Source organism: Hakea prostrata, chromosome 5 (assembly GCF_041222555.1).
Source record: "Hakea prostrata isolate BN-2017 chromosome 5, UWA_Hpros_2, whole genome shotgun sequence".
In the NCBI taxonomy this organism is placed as follows: domain Eukaryota; kingdom Viridiplantae; phylum Streptophyta; class Magnoliopsida; order Proteales; family Proteaceae; genus Hakea; species Hakea prostrata.
This window is the reverse complement of record NC_142604.1, coordinates 58,312,082-58,336,575: the sequence shown is the minus strand read 5'-3', so window position 1 is coordinate 58,336,575 and position 24,494 is coordinate 58,312,082. Positions and strand designations below refer to the sequence as shown.

Here is a 24,494-nt window from a genome sequence, read left to right as displayed (position 1 = left end):
AACCAATTTTATCTCTCAGATAATAATAGATTAGCTCTTCCGGAGCTTCCAATCAATGTTGTACTACCGATTTTATATGAACATTGGCTTCCGCATTATCAAATAAGAGAAATATGTATATTTTTCTCTCAGTATAATATGCGTCACAGCATATAAGAGAATATTCACATTCTTCATCAAAATGAAACAAAATATATTAAAAGATATATATAGAAAGTCAATAAAAAAAATTATAGAAGAAAAAGATTAAATTTAAGATAAACTAATATATGAGATGAGATTTGAAGAGAAAAGAATTACATAATCAAATTTTCAACTATTATCTTCAAAGAAGTTTGCAGTATCTAGATATGTAGTATCTGTGAGGCCATCAAAATCATTCCTTTTATAGGCAAAAATTGATCAAGTATCATGATTTTGGAAAATCTAATTTATCTCCACATTATTTTTTTTATTTCTTTAATTAAGGCTTGACAAAGCTTAATTAAATATTGTGGAGTATGACAGATACATGTCTAATGGCTTTCATACCACATTGGTAACAAATATTATCTTCACTCCTTGAATTGTTATATTGAGAATCCTTATTATTCTCTTATTTATTTCCATAATAATGACGGTAATTATTCCGTCTTTTGTCTCATCCTCTTCCACAGTCATGACCATAATTTTAATTTTGCCTTCTTTCAGGCATATCATGAATTGTTGCATTCACTTCAGGGAATGGAACAGAACCAATAAGACGAGCTTCATGACTTTTCATTAATAGTCTATTATTTTACTCAGCCACAAATATGCATGATATCGTTCAGAGTATTTCTTAAAACTCCTTTTACAATATTACTATTGTAACAACAAATCTGAAACTTGAAAATTTGTTGGGATATTTTCATGAATAATATTTTCTCCTTATAATTTCAAAAGAGAATTAATTTAAAAAACTACAGAACTGTATTTATTTACAGTTTTAAATCTTGTAGTTTCAATTGCAACTTCATGTGCATCTGTAGAACTGTATTTATTTACAGTTTCAAATCTTGCAACTTCATGTGCATCTCAAACTGACTAGTATTCATTTACAGTTTCAAATCTTGCAACTTCAAGTGCATCTACAGAACTTTGTACTTATTTACAGTTTCAAATCTTTGCAACTCAAGTGCATCTGCAGAACTGTATTCATTTACAGTTTCAAATCTTGCAACTTCAGGTGCATTTATCAATATTTGTGGTGCAAAGCTAGCAACCACTATATACAATAAATAAAACCACAATCGTTAAAGCAACATAATATCTTATTATTTGATTGATTCTTAAATTCAATAAAACACATACCTTTTTATCATGATGCACTTACATTTAAAGATGGACAAGGCAAACTCCATTGTTTACAAAAACGTGCGAGGAGGTCGATCATTCTTTTCACTTTGGAATATAAAACATAATGATACATAGTCTGCTGTCTTTCTTCTCAAAACGCAATACTTCAAGCGGATTCGTTCTTCGAGCGGAATCGTGCTGATAACGTGTTATAAAATAAAGAGAAAATATATTAGATACAAAGAAGAAAGACAAGATGAGTTCAATCCGAACTAATTCATTCAGTTGAGTGCATTACATATTTATAGTAGAAGGAGCATCTACTCTGATATGGAAATACAATATATGATTCTTGCACACAATAAGATATTCTTGATATGGAAAGATAGATTGCCGCCCAAGATAGAAGGTGCATAGAATGGAAATATTGACTGCCAATATTGTGTAATGAGATGGTTGTGATCTTCACCAATATTGCATCCTGAGGTAATTGAGATCTTCAATTGGAAGTACAATCTCTTTGGGGTAATGGACATCCATAATAAATATTATTTATAACAATGTCGGGGAAAAAGGGGGGGAGTGGGGGCTCCTTATTTTGTTTTGGGGGGGGGGGGGGGGGGGCGCCGCCCCCCCTTTTTATATAAAAATAATTTTTGTTTTTTTTTTTTTTTTTTTTTTTTTACCCCCTAATTACCATGCTATCCTATCCTTATTTTTAACCGTTAGATCAACGCGGTAATACCTTGTTGTTTCTGGGGCCTACGAAGGATATATGCGAGAACAAATGGGGATTTTCATTCGGGCTGGGCTGCCCACTTAGATATAATAGGTTGACCCATGGGCGATGGGGCCCAATATTCAGCCCATGCCAATCCAATCGAAGCGAATCGGGTCTTTCTCCCCAGGCTCTGGGTTAGTTATCTACTTTATAACCCGACCGAAGAACCGGTAAGATCCTGATGCAGTTTTCCATTTGAGAAGAAAACCAAGGAATTCCTTCCAAGCGACAAAATTGAAAGACAGAGGGTCTTAGCAGTTGAAGTTTTGTCAATGTACTTCCGTGGCATCAAAGCAGCAGGTGAACTGGTCTCCTTACGACAGCAATGGAGGGTAAATTTATCATTCATGGTTTGTTGTTGTTGTTGTTGTTGTTTAAATCCTCCTTTCCCTATTCTGATCTATATTCCTTTGTTCTGCTTGTTATTCTTGTCCTAATTGAAGGTCTTGGATTTTCTTACCACAATAGAAAACTAGGGTTTGTAATATCTATAATTTGTTATGGCTCATTTTCATGGAGTGCTTTTGGATGAAATACTTGTTAGGACCTGCTTTTCTGGTAATTAACATGGTGAATACCATGTAGTGGAGCGGCTTTTAAGTATTTGCTAACTGAGTAGATTGTCAACCCATCAGCAAAGAAATAGAGTTTGAGTTACGTAAATAGGTAACTGACCTATTTGCTGCTTTAAACCGTGAAGTAGGATCAATTTTTCAACTTTGCACCCAAGATGAGGTGGAAGTGAAAGAAGGGAATGAAAATAAGGATGTAGATTGGAACACGTAAGTATAAGCATTAATTAGGGGCTGGCCTTGGTGCAATGGTTGGTGCATCACAGTTTAGCCTGAGGTCAATACATCAAAATAGTATCTAAGCAAAAAATTGCTTGTGTGAGGCTAGTAGGAAAACTGCCCCCCGGTCCCCTGGACTCTGCTTGTGCGGAAGCCTTCGGCACCAAGTTCACCCTTTTATGGGTATTCAGGAGCAGGCTTTCTATTGATTACATCTGCCAAGGCAGTTTTGATGTGGTATGATAAGAATGTTTCTTTTGTTATCTTGTGGGTTAATTCCGTTAGGAGCTGTATGATTTCCACTGCCGTGTCTTCAGCTTTGAAAACAGCAACCTGTGCATGTCTTTTGAACCCTTTTTTCTAGAAACAATTAGCTTTAGTTAACTCATAGTAGAACTTGGACCACGATGAAGTGTTTGTGTTGGACTTACATTTTGTCCCTGTTGACTGAAGAGAACTTGGGGCAATGTGCATGTCTTTTGAACCCTTTTGGTAGAAACCCTTCGTTGTTTACTATGAGGCCATGTGCTACAAGTTCATGGGTTCCTTGTCTGACTTGTCAGGAAAAATCCTTTAATTGAGCTAGAAAAGTTGCTAAGGGCAGTGGCTAGCTGTTTGCCATCTTTGGATTTGAAGAAAGTTAAGGTGGGTGGTGTCTTGAGGATTTTTGCACCAGAAATACCAAAAGGGTGAACCTGGTGCTGGAGGCTTTTGTACAAGCAGAGTCGGGGGAGGGGGGGGGGTGCAAAAGCCACCAATGACGATAAAAATCCTTTGGTAAATAAATAAATAATGTATCCCACCTGGACATTCCCTAATAGTTCTGGAATGATTGGGCATTTCCATTTGATTTTCCATAACAGTCATATCCAATCTGGTGATCTAGCCCATCTATTCATAGAAGCACTGCCATGGTACCATGGATGGAAGTGTAATGTTGTTTCTTCAGTTTTTACCCCCTAGTTGGAAATTTTTTCATTCCATTAGGCGCTACAAGTAAAATCAGGAATTAATAAAATGAAGGCATGCTCCACATACACCCAATGATCTTGAAAACAAAAATAAAACTCAGGCTGAAACCAATATGAACTATTATGAAGGGTTATTCATTTATGAGAAACAACCTCCTTGACAAATGGGTTAAGGCTATGTACGTTTTGACTCTCCCCATACTCCACAGTGGCAGGAGCTTTGCATACTGGGTACGTGCTTTTACAAATGGGCATTCATTTCCCAAGCTCCATTTTGTCATTGTGATGCCTTGCTTAGAATTATTTTCCTTATGTTGAAGTTCTATTTATTTTTTATGATCTTTACGTTTTTGATGTGCAGAGAGGACAAATGTCTAATTGCCTCTTCTGGGTTTCAGGCTGATGTTAAGGCTCTACAAAATGTTTTGACAGGTAGACAGACACCTGGTAAGTGGTAACAAGTAATACTTCATATATATTTTTTTAAAGTATTGGTTTTACCTCTATCAAAATCTGGTTTATGAATGATGTCATCAGTTGGTCTTTTGATACTTTATGCTATCAGGGACATGCTAAAACACACAGAAAACAGTAGAGCAGGACCTTATAATTTCAATGGTGTGATTGTTTTGTGTTAATTGTCATATGACTCATGTTAGATTATGATAAGAAGAAAGTTGTTAAAGGGTGAACCTGATACGGAAGGCTTCTGGACAAGAAAGTTAATGTGCCAAACAAATTGATTGGATTAAACCTCCTTAATTATTTGGGTTATTTGTTGATTGCTTCAGTGTTTTCTTATGTCAAACTTCCCTCAATCCAAGTCCCCTAACTTCTATTTATGTTTGTGGTGTTGGCTAGTAGGGAACTGTCCCCTATAGTTTGTCTTCTTTACTGAAAGGATTATTTTTACACTAGTTCTATATGGAAAGTGCAAGACCTTAAAATGTCAACAACGTGATTATTACATGCTAATGGTTATACTGGTATGTCAGATTAAAAGTTGATTTGCCAAACAGATTGGTTAGGTGATGCATTCTCTATCTTTTGGCTTAATTCTCTAACTGTGTTGGTCTGTTGTTATGTTAAACTTCCTCAGCCAAGCTCTCCTATTATGCTTCTGGTGTTGGCTAGCAGTGGGGAATTGTCTCCTATAATTTATTGGCTTCATAACTAGTTCTATTTGATAAGTGCAAGGCATGATATGACAGATTTGGATATTGAGGGGTTTAAACACACGTATCTTCTTTCTAAGATTAATGTGAATATCAAAGTAAAATTGAATTGGGAGTCCTATACAATTTATTATTATTATTATTAACTAATTTGATTATTTCATTTTTTTTTGGCCAGGTAAATTAATAACTGTTTTTTTTTTTATTATTTGTTTGAGTGAATATTCATAGAAAATGGAGTCAATATGCACTCAGTTTATGGTGATAAGTTGTACAGAGTCATATTTGTCACAGCATCTAGACGAAATATGGTATTGAAGGCATAGTTGGCATTGTGCCTAAGCGAACCAAGGCGTTTGAGGGGGTTTAAAAAAAAAAAAGAAAATGAAAAGGAAGGAAGATGACACCAACAAACAAGGCAAGAAAAGTGCTCATGGATGCCTAGGCAAGACTTTACAACATGGTTGGAGGCCCTTTTTTTTTTTTTTTTTTTTTTTTTTTTTGGGTATGAAAATGGGGTATAGCACCCAAATTGGAAAACAACACTTCAGAGAATGGCGAAGCCATTATCAGCCTGGAAAAACTCCTCTAAGCCTTGAGGAAGTTCCTGAAAGAATAGTAGGCAGTGTCCTTCATGAGTGAGCTCCCTAGCTATCCAATCAGCTGCACAGTTTGATTCCCTATACACATGTTTGAAGACAATACTCTTATGTCAACCATATCTGTGATTGCATGGATCAGGCCTGCCATTCTTCCCTGCAATTGATTGCTAGGTTGGAGGAGAAGGATTGCTTTGGATGAGTTTGATTCAACAATAAGTGGTAGTAAATTTCTTTCAACTGCTACACAGACCCCTTCGTAGATTGCATGTAGTTCAGCTTCTACAACATCTCTTCCATTTATTTGCCCTGTGAATCCTCCTATAAATGTACCTTCTGAATTCTTGAAGAGTCCACCCACTCAAGCATACCCTTGTGCGATTCTGCCTGCATCAACATTGCATTTGATCTACCCTATCTCTGGGCGTTGCCATCCCTCTTTTGGTCTTCTGCTTCCCCCTGATGTTTCGGTCTCTCTATTCATTCGCCATGCATTATTAACCTGAACTTGATAGTTCTTTACGATTTCGACCCCATTTCCAGGTCTGGTAAAGTTATTGTCATGCGCCTCATGGTTTCTCCAGCCCCACATGAGCTATGTTGTGCATGCGAACTTGGTTTGCCCATCTCTTACTCCATCTTGCTGCTGCCCCACAGATATAATCTCGTGGCCATGCTTCTTTATTGCATCCAAAGAACCAATCCTGGTGTTGCCTCGGTACTAGACGACTCCAGATTTCTTGAGCATATTGACAATCCCTGAAGATGTGTATGGTGTTTTCCGGATCTTTGAGGCAGAATCTGCATATCCCGTGGTGTTGGAGCCTCATTCTTTGTAATCTGTCATTGGTTAGGAGTCTATCCCAGTTTAATAACCATAAAAAGCAGCAGGTGTGGTACGACACTCTTAGTTAATTTCCAGATTGCTTCCCAATATTTCTTTCCCATCTCGGTAGCCATATCCATCTCCTGTCCTAGCTTTAGCACCTCTTACGCAGATCGCATGGAGAAACAACCATCTGCAGACGGCTTCCAAATGATCATATCCCGACCTTTCTCCATTGCTGGTTATGAATTTGAGTGCTCACCTCCAGAGGCAAAAATGTGTTGATTAGATTTCAGCTCCAGCTTCTGTTTTCATTGATATATTTTGGCAGATTTTTCTCTAGCCATTCTCCTTGGCAACAGGTTCACTGCAAATTGTTTAAGATTTATTCCAGGTGCAAGCTAGTTATCCTCCCAAAAACTTATGGTCATTCCATTACCTATTAAGGATTGGCAATGTGAAAGTACTTAGGGTGCCACTGTACTCATCGCTCTTCAGATGGGAGAGTCACCAGGAAGGGCTGTAAATCGATCATTCCTTCTATTTCCATCATATTTTGCTTCCATAATAGAAGCCCAAATTCTATCTTTATTTAGATAGCTCCAAACCAACTTCATTAGAAATGCGTCATTCGATCTGACAAGGTTCTTGAAGCCTAGTCCGCCCTCCTCTTTAGGACTACATAATGTTTCCCACTTAATTAAATGTGCTTTCCTTTGATTTTCTGAATCACCCCAGATGAATCTTCTTGCAGCTTTCTCCACATCCTGTAGCACCCCTTGGGTAATGGCCCTGATTGTATCGAATATATTGGGATAGAGGCCTTCAATAATATGGTTGCCTAGCCACAACACCTTGACCGCTATGGTTGTTTCTGTATGCAACATAATTACCTATAATTTAGGCCCATAAAAGTGGCCTATTTACAAGGAAAATCCATGAGATCAAAGACCCAATATATAAATAACCCAACCCTAGACTTACTCTATAAAGAAGCCTAGTTTGACGCAGAACCACTTGGCTGGTTGGATCAGCATGCTAGGATTTAGGGACCCAACCCATAAAGAACTGGTCATATGGGCTTTGGTCCGACAAGGGTTGGATTTAATTAGTTAAATTATTTCAGTATTTTATTTTCCGTACTTTATTTGTTGGTTTGGATTTAATTGGTCAAGTTGTTTCAGTATTTTATTCTCCGCACTTCAATTGTTTTAGCTTACCTATGTAAATTAGAACAAGTTAGAGTAAGGATTGAGTTGCACATTAATTTTGATTTCATGGTCTAACAAGGATACCTGTTAGTCTCCTTTAAAGACATGTGTGTAACCCAACCATTTACAGAGATATTTGAATAGAAGTTTGAGTTTTCACTTTGATGGTGTGTGATTGTGTGTCTCCCTAAATGCCTGCCATTATATTTTGGTGATGAATCCTATGGTTTTCGTAGAAGATGCTGGGATTTTATATTAAGATAGGTATGTGATTTATCAAACTCTTGATGATTTTGTATATGCTTAAATGAATTCTTGTATCAGGATTACGTGGTTGATTTGATGTTTGGAGAGGAAGTCATATTATGTATTTCCCTGAGGAGCTTACATGTTGATTGTCTTGTTAGCAAAGAGTTATATTACACCAAGTACTTGCTTTTCAACTTTTGTAGGAAAGCTTAGAGGTTTAATACTGGAAAGATCTACAATTAGTAAAAGATGAGATTGTAATTTTGTGAAATTATATGCAATGCTACACTTTAAGCTCCAAAAATAGAAAACTTTCAGAATCAACATATCTGCTACTTCTACTTTGTGGAGGTGGCAGTTTTGATGATCTGAGAAGATTTGTTACTCCATGGACATTGATTGCTGGTTCACTTTTTTTGTGACATTGATCAAAATTGATTGCTAAACTTTCACCTCTCCTTCTCCCCTGATATTTTTAAATACCCAAGTTAGCCCTCTATTTTTTTTACCCAGTCGTTTCCTCTTTCTTTTAGGTATTGCCATCTTTTAGGTATTTTGAATTTATGTATTGAAGCATATTTTTCTTGACTATCCATAGAGATATCGAGTATTAGAATTTATCCATTTACCCAAATGATTAACACCTAGCAGTTAATCAAGGTTTTCCGTGTATATTTTTGCTTGGAACCATTGGGAGGATATCAATCACCTTTTCTTTGAGTGGTCAAAGTCTAGGAATATATTCTAAAGTTGTATGCTCTGTTTATGGTTCATCAGGAGAAGCACCAATTTTGTTGGACACTAGGCTTGATAAATAACAGAAATGTAAAGGAGAAACACCATCAGTTGGTTAAGTTAGCATTCCACTACACTCTCTCTCATATATGGAACAAGATAAGCTGTCATAATTCCCAAAATCAAAACCAGCCTGATCGCCTCAACTGGCCTAACTTGCGTCGCTTGCCTCATTGTCTTGACAAACATGGTTCTAATTAAATTTAAGTAAGGCGAGGGGCTTCTATACTCTACGTGCCAATTAAACCAACTCTTACCCACATGCCTAATAAAACTTCCCATGGGAAGGGATGATTTAAGAAATGCTTGCCCCTTTCCTTCCTTTGTAGAGAATGCAAAAATGGATCTCAAAGTAATTCATGGCAGGCTACAGTTTGACTAATTGGGACTGATGGGTTTGGCTTATGTGATCAGGAATAGCCTTCACTGCGAGTCGATCTGCATCTTTTTAGGAAAAAAATTAGTTGTACTAAAAGATAAAATAAAATGTACAATCGGGATATATATATATACATGAAATCAATTCGCCCACAAGCAGTCAAATAAACCCATTAATTCTATATAAGCTGCAGGATACTTGGTACATACTACAATCAAAGCCTGTAACTCGATCAAAACCTCAACGTCCACTAGAAAGCACAGATTCTGCAACAGATGATGACCGACTTAGTACGCTCCCATGAGAACCTTCCTCTGAAGGCATAAAACTAGTTAGCTCATCAGTACCCATGCTTTGGTATACACATATTAGCTCTGGTAGAGGCACCACACCCTCCAAATAGCTTACAACTTGTCGCATGCATGGTCTCACTGTTGGAATAGGGTGGGAGCAAAGCAATCCAAGTTTCAACACCACTTCCATCTCCTGCACTTGATAATTCAGCCCCAGTTTTGGATCCACAGTTTCAAGAATGCTTCCCCTACTCCAACATGAGAACACCCAATCCACCAGCATAATGCACTCTTCAGGTGCTTCAGTCTCTATGGGTCTCCTGCCACAAGCAACTTCTAACAAAAATGCCCCAAATGCGAACACATCCACACTAGGCTTTGCTTTGCCTGTTTCACAAAGTTCTGGTGCAAGATAACCAAGTGTCCCTACTACATGAGTGGTTTGAGGGTTAGTACCATGATCATATAATCTTGCCAGCCCGAAATCTCCTAATTTTCCATTTAATTCCTTATCTAATAAGACATTACTGGACTTTATGTCTCTATGAACCACAACTTGTTTCCATTCTTCGTGCAGATATAATAGTGCAGCTGCCACACTTTTGATTACTCGAAACCTTTGGCACCAACTGAGCGTTGTCGTCTCTGTTGTTGTTCGATCAAAGAGAAATTTGTCTAGGCTCCTGTTGGGCATGAAATCATAGACTAGAAAGAGTTCTTCCTTACGTCGGCAGTAGCCCAGCAGTCTTACTATGTTTCGATGCCTCAATTTACCGATGCTGATGATTTCAGCTATGAATTCTCTCTCCCCTTGTCCATAATTGTGGGAGACTCGCTTCACTGCAACTTCTGTTTTGCATTTGGGTAGTACACCTCTATAGACCATTCCAAAGGCACCAGCTCCAAGAAACTCCTCGTCCTTGAAACCCTTAGTGGCTTTATAGAGGTCTTTATAACTGAACCTGTGAGATCCATATTCAACTTCCCAGTCTTCAAACACCTCGGCAAACTTTCTCTTTCTTTTCACCATAAATTGGATGATCAAGACTGACAATAACGCTACAGTAGCACCTATTACAGAAAATAAAGCACCAAAAAACGTAGATCTAGTTTTATGTTCTTTATGAGTAGGAAGCTTAGGGAGTTGGGAGAGAGTGAGTTCTCCTGCTTGCCCATTCAATTTGAAGCTCCATCCCAAAATATAATGGGATGTTGGCAAGGTGTATGTAGCTGTGGAGAAGCCCACATACACAGGATCGAGGAGGATCTTGGAAATATCAATTTCATAGGACAAGAGTGGGACTGTTGGCTTAGGGACATTGAGAGGAGCTAAGGTCACATTAAGCTGCTTCCCAGCACCATTATATTCAACCCAGAGTTGCAAGGGCTGTCCACTGGTGAGGCTTAGGTTCACATACCTGTTCTCTTTGTCACTGAAGTATGATGCAGGTGCAGATTGAACAGATTTCAAGTTATTGATGTTGATACCAATGTGGTTTCCATTGATGTCATTGAACTCCGCATTATAAAGGCAATCCATCTCTATTGCAATGACATGGTTGGATGAACTGCCAATGTTTGTCCTGTTGAAGAGGCCCATATAATTACCTGGGAAAGCACCTGGGAACTCTTTCGTGGATGCAATCACGAACCCTATTGCAGGACCAAAAAATTTTACCCCCCAAAAGGCAAATACAAAAGTAGTGGAGAAGGATAAAACGGTACCAGTTGATGTAGTCCCCAAGTGAAATGAATTTGGGTAGAACGCATGACCCACTTGTTGATTAGTTTCATTTGCCAGCATGAGGAGGCCGTTCTCTGTAATCTGTGATAAGCCATCTAAGCTCAGCTCAACTCCTCGAAATCCATTGTAGGTGAAATCAACTTCTTCTTGTAATGATGCTACACATCTCCCAAGGAGGAGTAACCACACAATCTCCAACTCAAGCAACATTATGAATAAAGAACTGGGAAACTGTCTAGCACCATTTGCAGAAATGTGAAGAGGTGTTGGGTTCAAGTCGTATGCTTTCCTTTTCCTCATTCTTATAATTATAAGTCTTGACTTATCCTTGTATGGAGTTTCCATTTCTTTGATTCATTAATAAAAAATAAAAGCTTTATAAATCTCCTTGTCATTCTATTCAGTCATTTATTTCAGGAGTTCAGGATGATGTTCAGGGTGACTTTGAAGACAAAAGAAGAGTCTATGAAGGCAGGTTTGACAATAATTTGTGATCATATACATTGGTAAGACCATTTTATACTGTCACATCTATGAATACTTTGACTCCCGTATCATATAGGATTGAATAAACTATTGAATTGCATTAATGAAATACAACAGCCATGCTTTTGTCTTTGATATTCAGTTTCTTACCTTCCAATTCTTGGACCCAAAAATTGGCGTGTTGTTTAAGCTCATGACCTTTCTTCTTCAATTATTGTTTCACTGAATCTTCTTTATTCATCTTCTCTGACTTTCTAGGAAGGCACTCTTTTCTTATTGCTCTTCTGTAACTTTTCTTGGAAGGCATTCTACATTTCTCTGTCTCATGGGTCAATGTGTACTTGTCTTTTCAATTTCCCTACTCTTATCTTGTTAATTTTTATTGAATCCAACAGAGCTTGAAAGCTAAGTCACAACTCACATTCATCGTTTTTGCTTCCGTCTCTTACTTGATACCTTGTACCCAAAAATTAAAGTCTTCTCTTACTTGATGTTGACGACAATTGTTTTGATAATGAAGGTTGCTGACCAGTGACCACGAAGAGAGATTCCAATCATTTTTGTTAAATGAGAAAATTCATTAAATAAAACCAAACAAGAATCTGAGAGGATTTCTTGTAACACACTGTAGTGTTCATTTTTCCATGCTTCTTTTTAAATCCCAGAGAGAAATATTAAATGTTTTTTAATCCTTAAACCATGAAAATTTATGGTTCTGATCTCACATAAACGTATACCTCAGTTTTCTTACTTCAGGAGAAACAAGTAATGGAGATCAATTTTGATAAAGAGAAATGGATTGTTAAAGATCTCAAGTTTATTTACAGATTTGGCATGATCTATTTAGCAATAGGCCATCGATTTTGAAAAATACAAGTCTTGCTTCTAGAACTTTTTGAATATTAATGCAAATTTTTGTTGACTATCTATATGGTTATTGACTTTATGCAAAGATAACATGACAATTGAGTTAACTTGGCTGTCTCAATTCAAAGAGAGTTGGAAAGGGATGCCGAAGGCAGACCAGATACAGATTCTTATCATAGCGTTTGTAAGCTAGACTGTGATGGCTATGTTATCAATACAAATTTTGACATTCTATAAAAAAAAAAAAAAAAAATTTTTTTTTTTTTTTACACCATTAATAAAAGAGTTTTTTAGATGTCACCCACTATAATGGAGGTGAAATTTTGGGTATCTCACTATAGTGGCTTAAATTAAATCGCACTCACTTGCTAATTTACAAGTCGCAGACTGTTAGGGTTTCTTAGATTCTGTAAGCGATGTGACAAATGACCGTATTTACAGAAATGACCTAATTACCCCATTTAAACCCTCCCATACCTAACCCTTAGGTGGGTGAAGGGAGAACATCTTCTACCTACACCTCGTTGGAAACTGCTCACTTTCGCGGGGAGCCACCGTGCCTTTACTGGAGAAATCTCTGTCCCTGCCAGAAATATCTCTCTCCCCCTCTATATTGTTCCATCACAAATTGAAATCAAAATTTCTAACCCTAGAAGAATCCCAAGCTACTCTTCTTGTTCTCCTGAACAAGCTTGCTCTCTGCAATAATGTTGGTGTTCGTGACGTTCTTCCTAATTTGATTTTAGAAACCCTAATGTTGGATTCCATTCTAAAAGATTGGACTTTGGTTCTGTATTTGCATGAATATTTTAAGGTTCAGTACTTCGGCACTAACATTTATTCACTTGAAAATCCAGACTTTCAACTGAAAACAATAAAAAATTTATAAGCCTAGAACTAATTAGAAAATCCAAGTTGCTTCAATAGTATCTTTTCCAGAAACACAATATTCCTCAATTGAAAATCCGACAGCATCAAGACACAGCAAATAATTTTAAGGTTTCACTACCGTAAAGAAAACATTATTGCTTCTGCTTTGGTTTTTGAATAAACAAAAATTACAATAGTAAAGGACCAAAAAATTTCTTTTTTGGCCAAAAAAAAAAAAAAAAAATTTTTAATTTTTTCCCCAACCCCCCCAAAGATAATCCTTATCTCAACTGAATTTGTATTAGTAATGAGTAGGGTCGAATCCACAGAGATTGGTGAAGATTTATTCTTTGATAAAAATTGGGGAGTTTTGAATCAACAAATTAAATAAAAATTAACGAGTGCAGTAGTTAACAAGAAAATTAGAATAATAAAGACTTTCGATCAAGATTCAACTTCAGAATTGATTATCTCAATTGATCATTGACTTAAAAAATAAAAGCTTTAATTTCGGGTAGATTGGTTATGGTCATTGAGGATCAGTCCTCTAACAACCAATCTTTCCCTACTTTATTGATAACCTTCGGATCTGTCCTTTGAGTTATTCCCTAATTAATAAACATAACCTTCGGATCTGTCCTTTGAGTTATGTCTATTAATCGCATTAAAAATTAAAAGACCCAATCCCTTAGTCAATAAACCCGGAAAAAGCCTTGTTTATTTAAACTAGGATATACATTCTCATAGCAAACTCTCCAGGGCATTGATTACCCATTCGAGAATGCTATTTGTCACTTATATAAGAATTGACTGAGTATTGTATTAATCATAAAACAACAGGCCGCTTGTCTAAGGATTAATACAATAACATAATAAATATAGAAAACGCATAAATACCGAGAATTAAAGAAAACCGATAATCCAAAGTCTCACAATTGGTGAAAATCAAACTTCCATTAATCTTGATCGAAAGCTAGAATTAGCTAGACATGGAAAATAAAAACAAAGCAGTGAAAATAGAAAACATTGTGCCGTTCTTCCTCAGAATTGTGGCTTCCTCTTGTTGTAGCTTCTCCCCAATCTCTGAAAATGCGTTCCTTCTTATAGAGGATTCCTGCCAATTCTGCGTTCTTTCCAAATCTGTTATTTCCATCGTTCGCTTTGGCAATGCAATTCTTCCCAATTCAGTTGTTTCCTTTCTTCATATTTGCCAATGCAATGGTTTCCAATTTAGTCACTTTCCAATTCAGCTTCTTCCTTAGATGTCTGATCGCAAGAGAGAACGAAATATTTGCTTGCTGAATTGAGACTTTTTACGAAAATCCTTCTGATTTGGGCAAGATCAAACCTCTAGCTTTGGACATAATCAAATCTTCCATCTTAATTTGGGTGTGATTCTTTGATTTGATTTAAAAATGTGCCAATATGGTTCTAACCATTCTTTTTATAGATTTGATATCCGAATGCTATAATCTGTTCATATCCAAATAAAACAACCAATTAGTCTCATTAAAATATAAAGGATTTGATATAATATTAATGCAATTAAATGACCTATCAAATTCCCCCACACTTAAACCATTGCTTGCCCTCAAGCATTATTTTAAAAATTCTTTTTTTCTAAGATTTAAAAAAAATATATTGAATTTCAACTAAGATTCAACAATTTCAACTAAACTTTATCAATCGACATGAATGAACTAGTTTCAATAAATCATCAGATTCAAGATGCATCAAGATCCAATACCCTCTCATTTGGATTCACTCTATACACTCAGTGTTTAAGGGTAACAAAGTCACTCAAATCAATCACAGAAGGATAATTACCATATGCTTGTAAAGAAATCACACCTCCACCACTAAGCATTGAATTAAACACATACATCCAAAGGTCTTTAATAGGTTGTAATGAGGCTTTAGGTAGGGTATGGAAAAAAACAAGGAAACTGGGATAAAATGAAATCAAAGGAATGAGTTGAATCACAATAATATGTCATAATCAAAAAAAATTTTTTTTTTTTTTTTTTTTCAGGTTCTCAAAAACTTATAGAAGCCATAAAGCAAAAAGGCAACACAGTATGCACTGGAAAAATAAAGTATGTCGCTCAATGATATTATTTTCCAAACTAACTGATTCTTTCTCCTCTCTCTCTCTCCCCTTTTTTTTTTTTTTTTTTTTTTTTCCGGAGCAACTGATTCTTTTCATTTTTTTTTTTTTTCTCTAAATGCAGCCACACCATTTTTTTTTTTTTTTTTTTTTTTGGCAATGCACTTTAAGTAAAAGATGCATTAAGTTTGACAGTACTTGCCTTTCCTTCTCAGTATTAATTGATATTTCATATCAGTAACTCAACCATCCTTCGATTTGGGTTCAATAGAATGAAAAGAACAAAAAAGGTTAATGAGGTTTATACAGTGGTATATTATCAAAAGAAAATGTAAAGGCTCAAAGTGGGCTCCTAGAGGTAATAATCAAGGATAGGCTATCAAAAGAAAGCTAAAAAGTGGTAAATCCTAGGTGCCCTTGTCATTTGTATGTATTTAATCCAATTATATGATTTCAGCATGCAAAACTAAACAAGTTCTAGAAGTATCCAACCATAAGAGATTATCACTCAATCAAGAAAATCAGAGCAAAACTAATGATATATGCTCTTAGGCTCAAAATCTCACAAAAATTGTTTGTGTATATGAATCTTTAGCATCTTTTCATCTAAATCAGAAATTAAAACAATCTTTCATTAGCATGTGATTTTACAGAATTTAATTGATCATGATTCATCAAAATTGAATTCAACCTGTAAATATTGGTCATGCATTCCATTGAACTCATAGAAAATGAAACATCATTAAAAAGAATTTCAGAAAATTTCACCCACAAAAAGTATAAATATGTTATCCCCTCCCCCACACTTAAATGTAACAATGTCCCTATTGTAATAGAAATAAGAGAATCTAGGAATACTCCCCTCATATATAGAACAGTGGACTGAAGTTGAGCAATCAAGCGAAAGGCGAAGAGTTAAAAAAACTGGTTGTCAGAAAAGAAAAAAAAATTAAATTAAGATTTCTAACAATAAAATAAAATAAAAAAAAAAAAAAAAAATTTTAAAGTAAAGAAAATTGGGTTGCCTCCCATTAGCGCCTTCATTTAACGTCTTTGGCTAGACCTGGTTCATTTTCATTCCTTGTATTCTGGAATACAAAGCTCAATTGCAACATTATGCACTTGAAAACCTTCATAAAAAGGTTTTAACCGATGACCATTAACCTTGAAAATTTTATCAGTCTCAAAACTTTGGATTTCAACTGCACCATGAGTGAAGACATTAGTAACAACAAAAGGTCCTAACCATCTAGAACGCAGTTTTCCTGGAAACAATTTCAATCTAGATTGGTAGAGCAAAACTTTTTGACCAATTGTAAAATTCTTACCTCGCAATTGCTGATCATGGAAAGCCTTTGTTTTATCCTTGTAAATCCTTGAACTCTCATAGGCTTCGTTGCGAATTTCTTCCAACTCTTGTAACTGAAGCTTTCGTTGTTCTCCAACTTTGTCCATTTCCATATTGCATTGTTTTACAGCCCAAAATGCCCTATGCTCCATCTCGACAGGAAGATGACAAGCTTTCCCAAACACTAAACGGTAAGGAGACATACCTATAGGTGTTTTGTAGGCTGTCCGATAGGCCCACAATGCATCATTAAGTCTTAAACTCCAATCTTTTCGATTTGGATTTACCGTTTTCTCAAGAATGGACTTGACTTCTCGGTTTGACACCTCAGCTTGCCCACTTGTTTGTGGATGGTATGCAGTGGAAACACGATGAGTGACATTATACTTGCGGAACAATGCTTCAATCACTTTATTGCAGAAATGAGTGCCTCTATCACTAATCATTGCCTTGGGTGTGCCAAATCTGACAAAAATCTGTGACTTGACAAAATCTACAACCACTTTAGAATCATTAGTTCGGGTAGCTTTAGCCTCCACCCATTTAGAGACATAATCCACAAGCAAGAATTATATAAAAATTACCAAAAGAATTAGGAAAAGGACCCATGAAATCTATACCCCAGACATCAAAAATTTCACAAATAAGTATAGGGATAAGGGGTAATTGATCTCTATGTCCTAAGTTCCCAGTTTTTTGACAACGCTCACATGATTTACAAAACCTATATGCATCATGAAACAAATTTGGCCAATATAACCCACATTCTAGAACTTTTCGAGCCGTTCTTTTTGGACCAAAATGTCCACCACAAGCATATGAATGACAGAATTGTAAGATGGATGATATTTCTTGTTGATGGACACATCTGCGAATAATTAAATCCGAACAATGCTTCCAAAGGTAAGGATCGTCCCACACATAATATTTGGCATCACTTTTTATTTTATCTTTTTGAGCTCTAGATAAATCCTTAGGTAGAGTTTTAGTAACTAAATAGTTAACTATATCTCGCATACCAAGGAACCTCATTAAGGAAAAAGAGATGCTCATCTGGGAAATTGTCTTGTAGTGGAGATGAGTCTTCTCTTGAAATCAATCTACTCAAGTGGTCGGCAACTAAATTTTCTGCACCTTTCTTGTCACGGATCTCCAAGTCAAATTCTTGTAACAAGAGTATCCAACGGATCAGCCTCGGTTTTGCTTCTTTCTTTGAAAACAAATATTTCAGAGCTGCATGATCAGAGTAAATAACAATTTTAGTACCCAATAAATAAGAACGGAATTTTTCTAAAGCAAATACAATAGCTAAAAGTTCTTTTTCCGTTGTTGAATAATTGCATTGTGCAATTGTCAAGAGTTCTTGAAGCATAATAAATGACGTGAGACTCTCTTCCAAATTTTTGTCCAAGAACAGCTCCTATTGCATAGTTACTTGCGTCACACATGATTTCAAAAGGGTGGTTCCAATCTGGTGATTTGATGATGGGGGCTGAAATCAGCTTGTCTTTTAAAATGTCAAAAGCTTCCTTGCACGCTTTATCAAAGTCAAATGCTACATCCTTTTGCAATAATCTGCACAAAGGTTGTGTGATTTTGGAGAAGTTCTTGATAAAGCGACGATAAAATCCTGCATGCCCCAAAAAAGAACGAATCTCCCGTACGATTCTGAGGATAAGGCAATGATTTTATAATATCAATTTTTGACTTATCAACCTCTATACCTTTTGCAGAAACGATATGTCCAAGAATAAGTCCTTGATCTACCATAAAGTGACATTTTTCATAATTCAAAACAAGATTAGCTTCTATACATCTCTCGCAGCACTTTTGTTAGGTTAGTTAGACATATATCAAAAGAATCACCATAGACTCTGTAAAATCATCCATAAACACTTCTATGATGTTCTCAACATACTCGGAAAAAATACTAACCATACATCTCTGGAATGTAGCAGGCGCATTGCAAAGTCCAAATGGCATCCGTCGGTAAGCAAAAGTACCAAAAGGACATGTAAATGTGGTTTTCTCTTGATCCTCTCTGGTGCAACCAGAACTTGATGAAAACCTGAAAAGCCATCCAAACAACAATAATGAGATTTTCCCGCTAACCGTTCAAGCATTTGATCAATAAATGGGAGAGGAAAATGATCCTTCCTAGTTGATGCATTCAATTTACGATAATCTATACAAACTCTCCATCCATTCTCGGATTCGAGTGGGCACCAACTCACCATTTTCATTTTGAATCACGGTGATGCCGTTTTCTTTGGAACTACCCGAACTGGACTTACCCATTTGCTATCCGAGATTGGATAGATCATACCCGCATCAAGGAGTTTTAAAATTTCCTTTTTCACTACCTCCATCATAGGTGGGTTCAAACGGCGTTGAGGTTGCCTAGAAGGTTTACAATTCTCTTCAAGCAGGATTTTGTGCATACATGTTGAGGGACTTAAACCTTTTATGTCCGCTATGGTCCATCCCATAGCCTCCTTTATATTCCCGAAGCACTCTAAGCAATCTCTCTTCTTCTAATGCATTCAGTTTACTTGAAATAATTACGGGGAGACTTTTATTATCACCCAAGAATGCATATTTTAAATGATCCGGCAATGTTTTGAGTTCCAACTTGGGGGCCTGCACAATAGAGGGTAAAAGTTTTGTGTTAGAAATAGGAAGATTAGCAAAAAGAACATCAACCCTCATAGGTCTAAGTGACTCTAATTCAAAAATAGTATTTTGCAATTCATCCTCTATTGCAAACTCTTCTTTTGCAAGCTGCACTTTTTCAAGAGTTAAACCATTACTAAGTGCAATTTTTAACTTGTCTTCATCACAAAAATTAAATATTTTTTGAGCTAGAGTGTCAATGGCATCAAAAGCATAAACAGCATATACATCATTAGGATATCTCATGGAAGCATAGATATTAAATTTAATGATCTCGCCATCAAACTCCATTGTTAATGTTCCATCATGCAAATCGATTTTAGTTCTAGCAGTTTTCAAGAAAGGTCTCCCCAATAAAATCAAACTTGAATTAGGAGAATAGTCTTCTTCCATATCAAGTACATAAAAATCTGCAGGAAAAACTAATCCATTTACTTGAACTAAAACATCTTCTAACACTCCTTCGGGATAAACATTTGATCTATCAGCCAATTGAATTATTACGCCAGTATTCTTTAAAGGTCCAACATTCAAAGATTTATAAACTGATAAAGGCATAACATTAATAGAAGCACCCAAATCACACATGGCCTTCTCAACTTTCATATTACCTATTTTACAAGGAATGACAAACATACCTGGATCTTTGCACTTTGAAGGTAATTTCTTTTGTAACACAAATTGAGACATTCTCCCCCACACTTATTTTCTCATTGCCTTGCAACTTTCTCTTATTAGTACATAATTCCTTAAGAAATTTCGCATAGCGAGGAATTTGTTTGATAGCATCAATTAAAGGAATATTTACCTCAACTTTGCGAAATGTCTCAAGAATTTCTTTTTCCTCTTCAAGTTTTTTTGATTGAGAAAGTCTTGTTGGAAAAGGAGGGGGTGTTACCTTAGGACTTACATGTTGTACAGGAGGTGTTACTTCTTTTTCTGTCTCCTCTCTTAAATTTGAATGATAAGCAATGGGTCCTTCTAACTCTTTGCCACTTCTCAATGTCATGGCACTCACATTTTGCTTTGGATTGATAATTGTTTGTGAGGGCAATTTTCCTTGATTCTCAAGCTTACTTACTGAAGATGCGAGTTGACTCGATTTGACTCTCCAAGTTCGAATACTTGCTCTTGTATCCTGTTGGAATTGATGAGAACTAACAGCAAGAGATTCAACTAATTGTTCAAGAGACTTACCTTGCTTAGGAACTTGTTGATATTGTTGATCGGACTGCCTAGGCTGATATTGTTGTTGGAAATTGTTAGCTCTAGGCCCATAACTCAGATTTGGGTGATCCTTCCATCCTGAATTGTATGTGTTTGAGTATGGATCATATCTTCTTTGTGGTGGACCTGGGAATCCTCCAACAATATTGGCATGTTCATGAGTCTCATCTTGAAGTGTTGGGCATGCATCTGTGGCATGATTAGTTTTGAAGCAAATACCACAAGCCTTCACTTGTTGGATATTTCCTACAACCAATTTTTCCACAAGAGAAGTTAGATTATCCAAACGTTGGTCAATGGAAGAGACACTTACCTCATTAACTTATCTTGGTGGATCGTCCCGTCTAGTCCCAAATTGTTGAGTGTTGGCAGCCATATTAGAAATTAAATTTCTTGCCTCAGTAGGGGTTTTATGTACTAACGCACCTCCACTAGCAGCGTCAATCATATTCCTATCCATGTTAGATAACCCTTCATAAAAATATTGAATTAGAAGTTGGTCAGAAATTTGATGTTGGGGACAACTAGCACACAATTGCTTAAATCTTTCCCAATATTCATGAAGAGTTTCTCCATGATATTGTCGGATCCCACATATATCTTTCCTTATTAGTAGCAGCCCGCGAGGCAGAAAAAACTTTTCAAGAAACTGCCTTTTCATATCAATCCGGTGGTTATTGAACCAGAAGGTAAGTAGTATAACCAATCTTTAGCTTTTTCAGACAAAGAAAATGGAAAGGCTCGTAACTTGATTTGTTCATCGGTTACACCATGTGGCCTCATTGTGGAGCACACCACATGGAACTCCTTGAGATGTTTATGAGGATCTTCTCCTGCAAGACCACGGAAGGGGAGTAAATGAATCAAACCAGATTTTAATTCAAAAGCAACCTCAATATTTGGATATTCAATACATAATGGTTGTTGGTTCAAATCTGGCATGGCTAAATCTTTTAAGGTCCTCTCATTAATATTAGTAGCATCCATGATTTCTTCTTCAACCCCAAATAATCCAATTAAATCAATACTAGAAGATGAAGAAGATGATACTCCCTGAAAATGTTGTTTGGTTTCCTTCCTCAATCTACGGGCTGTTTTCTCAATCTCAGGATCAAATTGAAGTTCACCTGTACGAATGGATCGAGGCATAAAACAAACAACCAAGAATAAAAAAAAAAAAATAAAACAAAGCAAAATGAATAAATCTAAAAGAACCAATCCCCGGCAACGGCGCCAAAATTTGATGGGTGTCGAATCCACCAAAGATAATCCTTATCTCAACTGAATTTGTATTAGTAATGAGTAGGGTCGAATCCACGAGAGATTGGTGAAGATTTATTCTTTGATAAAAATTGGGGGTTTTGAATCAACAAATTAAATAAAAATTAACGAATGCAGTAGTTAACAAGAAAATTAGAATAATAAAGACTTTCGATCAAGATTCAACTTCAGAATTGATTATCTCAATTGATCATTGACTTAAAAAATAAAAACTTTAATTTCGGGTAGATTGGTTATGGTCATTGAGGATCAGTCCTCTAACAACCAATCTTTCCCTACTTTATTGATAACCTTCGGATCTGTCCTTTGAGTTATTCCCTAATTAATAAACATAACCTTCGGATCTGTCCTTTGAGTTATGTCTATTAATCGCATTAAAAATTAAAAGACCCAATCCCTAGTCAATAAACCCGGAAAAAGCCTTGTTTATTTAAACTAGGATATACATTCTCATAGCAAACTCTCCAGGGCATTGATTACCCATTCGAGAATGCTATTTGTCACTTATATAAGAATTGACTGAGTATTGTATTAATCATAAAACAACAGGCCTCTTGTCTAAGGATTAATATAATAACATAATAAATATAGAAAATGCATAAATACCTGAGAAATAAAGAAAACTGATAATCCAAAGTCTCACAATTGGTGAAAATCAAACTTCCATTAATCTTGATCGAAAGCTAGAATTAGCTAGACATGGAAAATAAAAACAAAGCAATGAAAATAGAAAACATTGTGCCGTTCTTCCTCAGAATTGTGGCTTCCTCTTGTTGTAGCTTGTCCCTGGTCTCTCGAAAATGCATTCCTTCTTATAGAGGATTCCTGCCAATTCTGCATTCTTTCCAAATCTGTTATTTCCATCGTTCGCTTTGGCAATGCAATTCTTCCCAATTCAGTTGTTTCCTTTCTTCATATTTGCCAATGCAATGGTTTCCAATTTAGTCACTTTCCAATTCAGCTTCTTCCTTACATGTCTGATCGCAGGAGAGAACGAAATATTTGCTTGCTGAATTAAGACTTTTTACGAAAATCCTTCTGATTTGGGCAAGATCAAACCTCTAGCTTTGGACATAATCAAATCTTCCATCTTAATTTGGGTGTGATTCTTTGATTTGATTTAAAAATGTGTCAATATGGTTCTAACCATTCTTTTTATAGATTTGATATCCGAATGCTATAATCTGTCCATATCCAAATAAAACAACCAATTAGTCTCATTAAAATATAAAGGATTTGATATAATATTAATGCAATTAAATGACCTATCACTTCCTAGGAATTTTAGGGTGGGGGGTTTTAAATATAAAAAAAATATATATAAAAAAATCAAATGGTGGGGGGGTTAAAAAAAAAGTAAAAAAAAAAAAAAAAAAAAGATAAAAAAATAAAATATATCTTTTGTTTAAAAATAATTAAGGGGGGGGGGGACCCCACAAAAAAAAAAAAATATATATATTTTTTTTGTGGTTTTTAAAAAAAAAAAAAAAAATTATTTTTTTTAAAATATAAAAAATTATTTTTTTTTTTTTTTTTTTTTTTTATAATATATAAATAAAATTTTTTTTTTTTCTTTTTTTTTTTGGGGTTTACGGGTCCAAAAACTTTAATTTTTCAAGCGAATTCAATACTACTTGAATTATGTCTTTACGTTTTGGCAAATCATTTCTTCATTTACATTCATCAACAATTTTGTGTTCAAGATCCTCGTCTTATTGTATAATTTCAACAATAACATAATATGCAAAAATGTAGTCAACAACTTTATATTTGCGGTTCCACTTTTTTATTGCAATGACATAACTAATCGAGATCTCCATTATTTTTAGGTACCTGAACCTCTTATGAGATTTTATAGGAAGTTATGTCTTCAAGATTTTCATAATCAATTATCTCTATATTATGACCATCTTGATCATTTGCTCATTTCATTTTTCTAGGATTTTATCATTGGAACCAATTGATCTTCCACGTTTTTAAACGTGATTTAATTTCATTTGCACTGATAGATTGTCCTGTTGGGATATCAATTATAATTAGAGCATTTGCAGTTAGAATATGAAATTTAGTAAATCTTAGCAGGTCAACAAATTTGGCAGTTGATTCATAATATTTTGTGAATGTATTATCTTTTGAACTTCAAGTTCACATTGCTCAGTGCGAGGATCTAATGAGATAATGATAATGCATTACAATCAATCTCTTTTTCCAACTGTTTATTTTCTACCCTTCATGTTGGAAAAACTAATTCATCAAAATAATACTCAGCAAGTATTGCTTTAAATAAATCTCCTATCTTTGGCAAGATATTGAATTATATAAAGAGATTTATATCCAACATATATTCCCAACTTTATTTGGGGATTCATCTTTGTGCATTGTGGTGGAGCAATTGGAACATAAGCCACACATCTAAAAATTTTAAGATGAGAAATATTTTATTTTTGACCATAAGCCAATTGTAATAGGGAGAATTTATGACAACTTTTTGGCCTAATGCGTAC

The 24,494-nt window shown here is 35.6% G+C and overlaps 1 long non-coding RNA gene and 2 pseudogenes across 1 annotated transcript; 1 reads left to right on the top strand and 2 right to left on the bottom strand.

Moving 5' to 3' along the window:
- Nucleotides 1–2,300: 2,300 nt before the first annotated feature.
- On the top strand, nucleotides 2,301–12,342 carry LOC149016784 (uncharacterized). The gene is made up of 3 exons (XR_016173370.1): nucleotides 2,301–2,430; nucleotides 4,222–4,307; nucleotides 11,549–12,342. It is a non-coding gene; the product is annotated as an uncharacterized LOC149016784 (long non-coding RNA).
- On the bottom strand, nucleotides 9,131–11,526 carry LOC149016785 (L-type lectin-domain containing receptor kinase SIT2 pseudogene; annotated as a pseudogene).
- A 6,888-nt stretch (nucleotides 12,343–19,230) lies between the features above and the next one.
- On the bottom strand, nucleotides 19,231–21,696 carry LOC149016783 (uncharacterized; annotated as a pseudogene).
- Between the last annotated feature and the right edge of the window lie 2,798 nt (nucleotides 21,697–24,494).